Genomic DNA, 6,000 nt, shown 5'->3' with positions numbered 1-6,000 from the left:
CGAGATCTAATCACTCAACGTTTTGTTGAAAACGAGGGCAGCTTTCCTAAAGTTTCTTTTTCAATGATATTCATCGATTGTTTGTGTTATTTCTATCCAACGTAAGTATACCCTGTTTAAACACATACACAGATCGCCATACGATTATGTCACGAAAATAATGAGCATTTGCAGTATTAAACGTGGAGAAAAAAACTGAATTGAAACCGTGATAGTAAGTTATGTTTGAATCGAAAATGGGTTATTGCAACTTTCATTATTATAATGTGCTTTTTTCTGTTTAAATGATTACTCATGGTCAATGCGTGTCTAATTGTATTGCATTCATCCGATATTGCCTAAGGCTCATTAATATCTGCATGTTACCATAATCGAATCATAGCTTTTCCATTTCAGTATCACTAATGCAATATTTGTCTGCTTCCGTCTTTTAGATCATGGATTAATGATATATATAGATATAATGTAACGAATCAAATGTCTGAAGCGAGATCAAGAATGGAAACGTGTGCGTGTAATCGGTTTGATACGCTCACATATTATATAAACATTGTCATGGAACGCAAGCGTGGCGAAATTATTAAACGACGCATATGTCTGAAGCGACATCAATGTAGACAACATGTTCATATAATCTGTTTGATACTTTTTTGATGCAAACACATCTGCATCAACCGCATTAAACTCGGCTTAGCCTCCATTGTGTAATAAGACAAGACGTAGATGCGTAAGTGCTATAAATATGTGCGATTTAGAGAGGTAAAAGTTTTGCATTTTAAACACTGTTTGAGGTACCTGGAATTACATTTTCTTACCGGAAAAAGGATTGGTGTTCCTTCCCGTTTTAATGTATTCTTTTGAAAAGACTACTTTAATTTATTTACAAAATATAATTTAATCGAAGTATTTAAATATGGCATTATATTATAAATTAAACAAGTGTTTTACTAATTTTTTGCCTTTGCGCATAACAATAAGAGTGATTAAATTTCTTGCATATACCGGTATATATTGTATAATAATTTAGTACAAATGTCTATAATTGTTCACACACTTACATCCCGACACATTTGCTTGCAGAACGATCACAAATCATGGGTCCAAGCAAGTTGTTTGCTGTCGTGCTGATCATCTGTCTAGCTGGCGCTATGGCGGACGATTACAAAGGTTTGGATGCATATATCGAGCGACTTCCTGTTTGATACCCATGACGTCGGACAACCAGGCTTGATATACATTCAGAATGTTCATTCCTGGGGTCGTATTCCAGAAGCATCTTTAGTTAAATTTTATTATTATCCTTATATTGGGAAATTTTCTTAAGTATTTCATTTCCTATTGCAATAGTTTGGCATCAAGAATTACATCAAATAGCATCATTATGTCAATGTTAGTTTGGGAATACCAAATGAAACATGTGATTCCTTATCTAGTAATGAATACAAAAACTTGTAATTTTGAACTTAATTGAAATTATTTAAGAAATGACTTAAGATGTTTCTGGAATACCACCCCAGATAATTATGTTTATTGTGATGTCTGCAATTAAATGATAGCATTATTTTCCAAAGAGTAAATTATAGTCTAATACAAGTAACAAATAAATAACGATGCTACTAGGATAATGTTTATTTAAACTTTTAATTTGTAGGCTAACCCATTTATGCCTAGTGGACTCTCCCATCCTTCTTAATTGGATCAATTTATTTCCAAAATTAGGGATGTCTAGTATATTTATTTCTATATTTAGAATATTTCTTACAGAAATTTCTTTAAGCAAACAGCGTAGACCCTGATGAGACGCCGCATCATGCGGCGTCTCATCTGGGTCTACGCTGTTTGCAAAGGCTTTGTTTTCAAGACGCTAGGCATAAATGGGTAAATCTGGGCAAAGCTTTAGGTTTACGATCGCTTAAACCGGTTAAAGCTTATGAATTGTATTGACCGTTTCAACACGGTTTACAAAATTTAATCCTGATTTTATCTTAAATGTCGCAGTGTATGTATTTTCTTTTATTGAATAAATATTGTGTCGGTTGACTTCAATACAAAACTAGCAGATAACAACTTGTCCCCCAATATGCTTAGTGTGCTTCAATATTTTTAAATACTAAGTAAACTAGCAGCAGCATAGTTTTGAAAACACTGCCACGTAAATAAGCCCAAACCACTTGGCTTACTGCTAAAGTATGTGCATTACTTGTACGACATACTTTTACCTGATATAATCTAAAGGGATACAATTTCATTGAATCATTATATGTGTTTTGTTTTGTCAATGTTAATGTTCTTCTAAGTAAAATATTTTTAAATGATCTTTAAGCGTGGAATACTTAGCATGCACGTTCCGCTTGTATGTACTGTTTTTTAAAACTCAAAGAATTGTGCTTTGTTTGAATGGATAACTTCGGGAATATCGTCTAGCGTGTAGGCGGGTTTGAGGGTGACAATACGACAACACGTTACAAATAACCCGCCAAAACGGCTTATGATAGTAATTATTGTTGTGGAATGCCGGGTTGTTTCCGCCAGAGAACAACAACAAATGAAAAGGTGCGCCCGTTCTCTTGTCCATTTATTAGAGAATTCGTGCCCGAAATTTATCGTTCTAAAGTGTTATCATGTTACGAATGCGGAAAAAGACAGCAGATCATAACAACAAATATACACCTTAAGTATAGGTTATTATATGGAGGAAGTGTGATTTTAGTGGTTATTGACACACTTGGTGAGTTATTTGCACGAGGGCTTTAGCCCGTGTTCAAATAAACACCAAGTGTGCCAATAACCACTAAAGGCACACTTTCTCCATTTAATGACCTGTTTATTGCATATGTTCATCATGTGTATACATAGGTCGTGTATATTGAAATTAATATCGTGTATATCGAAATAAATAATTAATATCGTAATAAAACATAATTAAATATAACGACACGCCTACCTTAATGACATCTTTAAATCAATATTTATAACAATGAAATTGAAACGAGTTGCACTTACATTTTTTTATTATTCCATTTCTTTATCGAAACTTATTTTAAACCACGCTATTGTATTGTATTCCTATCGAAGTTTACAATTATGCACGATACACACGCAATGCGAAATACGCTTTGCTTTTGTTCGATGCTTTAAACAAATATTTTACTTTAAAAAAAAAACACATACAACATGTCTTTAAAATCCAGATAGTTTAACTCAAACGTGTGTGTTTCGTCAGAGAAATTACGTCATACAACATACGTCATAAATTGCGCTATAAGTTGCATGAAAAGTAAAAGTACGGAAAGCCGGTTTTGAGAAAAAAAGCGATTCAAAAACCCGTGCAGACGCCATTTTGTTTTAACGCTCCTGTCGCTAATTACGTAACGTCAACGCGTGCCGACGATCCGCCGTTACTGGACAACAGGTGCGAAATAACCGGAAGTTTGCAAATAACCGACTTTGGCACAGTGTGCCAATAACCAGTTATTGTACACTTGCTCAATACAGAGATTTTCATGAGTTATTCGCGAAAAAACGGCCTATTTTGTTACTAAATATAGTAACATATGCAATAATAACCATTTATGACGTTTGTCGTTCTTTCCTGTGTGCGTACATGTATTTTAATGTTGAAAGGCGACAACATGCTGACCTTTGGTTAGTATATTTGATCGGGTGTATTTGTCGATTTTAAGTTAAGGCATGTATTCTACGTTTAAACTCTCCAACACCACCATAACAAAATTTCAAAGGAGCTAAAACGCCAATAAATGAGACATTTATGTGTCATATTGTCGTTCATGTTGACATAAATATGCCGTTTTAACGCCTATAATACGTCTTATTGGTATATCAGCAGATATATATCTATCTTAATGGCGTGCTGTAGTACATTTGTTCCATAGCCCTCTGAAAAGCATGAACATAGCAACCTTATACTCCTTATATTGGTATAGTATTACATGTATATGAATTGAAAATTTCAGAAGAGCCATGCAAATGCGAGTGTAAGAAATCGTGTTCCAAGGGCGAATGCTACATCAAGGGTTGGAAGAAATGTCCATACGGAAAGAAATATTGCTGTAGCTGCAATACACCGTATATACCATAAACGGTAGCAATTGATCTGTATTGCCAATGATACACATTTGGTATTAAAAATACCGAATTCATGTACGTGTTTTTTTAATTAAATGGATTATATATTTAATTATTTGTCGGCGTGCATTTTATATCTGATTTTTATTGAAACACACCAAGTTGTAGTTTGTAATCTTAATTCTAATGTTTAATAGTACAGATATTCACGTTTTATAAAGAAGGTATTTAGAAAAATACTCAATATTCGAAATTGAGGAAGCGTATGACACTTATAATTTAAAATAATATTGTCAAATAATTATTAATTTATATAAAATGTGTAAAAAAACTTATACTACATATATTTCAATGTAAATCAAAATAAAAGTTAAGAAGAACATGTGTCGAAAAATGCGAAATAAGCCAGATATTTAATTCTGAAATCGGAAATGTCTGTACAGTCGAATTCGCCATCATGTATATCAGTACGGTGTGAATCTTGTCTGTACAGTCGAATTCGCCATCGTGTATATCAGTACGATGTGAATCTTAATTTAGTTTAACGGATCATCTTAATGTCTTGCAGCGATATATATTCATATGACATACGAACACTAACGCCGATCCTAATAAAAAGATGAATGCTTCGGGCTTCGGTTATTGTAGGAAAATATGTACGAAATATCTTCGTCACAATCGGCTCGGGGCGCTAATTTGTCTTTGCTGCATTTTATGAAATTCGTCTTCAATTTCTATTTTTTCTTGCCTATTTTGTGTTATTGTAACATATTTGTATCAATATATTACAATCGAACACATATAAAAATCGAACATACCCACTGCAATCTATATTTGCCTATTTTCGATAGCCGTCTGGGTGATATTAAGAGTATTCAAAGGAGAATCGGGTTTTAATTACCATCAAATTGCCAACTTTGATCCTTAAAAGCCTCCTCACACATAGACGAATTCATATGACGAAGCCTGGCGAAAAGGGTAAATTTATGAATTCTAGCGAATTCTTACCGAAATTGTTTGAAATGTTTTTGCATTGTGTAATATTTTAACGAAAGGTGAACGTAGAGGAACTATTTGGTGCGAATGATTTACGAAGTTTGACGAACAGTTACTGCAATTCGCTAGAAAGCGTTAGGTCGCGCAAATAATATTCGTTATTTCGTTTAGCGATTAGGAGCTATTAAGAGCGTAAAGATACGAATGTAAGCGCAACCTTGCGCATAATTGCGCATACCGCCAAATATTTCCGAAACGGTGTTTCTGCATACGGGCGTTTTAATAAAGACTAACTTTTTTCCGACTCGACTATGCATGTTGATTATGCATGAAGTCTTTTTCATTAAGATTTTGCGTAAATTTCGTGTCTTACTTTTACTATTACTTCCCTTTATAAGGCCAATACACAAACAACACTACTCTTTATTAATTTATTCCACTAATGTGTTATACTTTTTTCAATCTCTAATGTGGCACCATCCTGTCTTGCTATGGCACACATCCCGCTGGAGCGTTGACCCAGTGCTTCAGAGTGTTTCTCACAATCTTGCATTTTTTTATTGCTGTGTTGTGGCCCCTGATATTGACATTCCTGGTATCCTCCAAGTTGCGACCTCTTCTCCATTCCCCAGGAACCAGATCGCCTCTTCTATCATCATGGTCAACCAGTGCATTCTGCATGGTGGGGTACCTGATCTTCATCAAGTTGTGGAGAATGCAGCATGTCTTTACAATCAGCCTTACTGTGGATGGGCTGTGGTTCATCGTTGTGAGAAGTATATGAAATTACAGATGACCAGTACTGTTATGTGTTTACGTGAACATTTCTTTTATAAATGAAATTGTGTTTTGAAATAGGGTATTGCAGTAAAGTTCCGCTATTAAGACCACTTCGAAGATTTAACAAATTATGCGTTT

At 34.3% G+C, this 6,000-nt stretch overlaps 1 long non-coding RNA gene across 2 annotated transcripts; it reads left to right on the top strand.

Moving 5' to 3' along the window:
* The first annotated feature begins 765 nt into the window (after positions 1–765).
* On the top strand, positions 766–4,160 carry LOC127880568 (uncharacterized). 2 transcript variants are annotated; one of them, XR_008049586.1, is made up of 3 exons: positions 766–791; positions 1,081–1,167; positions 3,975–4,160. It is a non-coding gene; the product is annotated as an uncharacterized LOC127880568 (long non-coding RNA). The 2 variants fall into 2 exon arrangements; XR_008049585.1 differs by having other exon boundaries at positions 781–849.
* Positions 4,161–6,000: the final 1,840 nt, after the last annotated feature.

Source organism: Dreissena polymorpha, chromosome 5, assembly GCF_020536995.1.
Source record: "Dreissena polymorpha isolate Duluth1 chromosome 5, UMN_Dpol_1.0, whole genome shotgun sequence".
Classification (NCBI taxonomy): domain Eukaryota; kingdom Metazoa; phylum Mollusca; class Bivalvia; order Myida; family Dreissenidae; genus Dreissena; species Dreissena polymorpha.
This window is presented reverse-complemented; position numbering and strand designations above follow the sequence as displayed.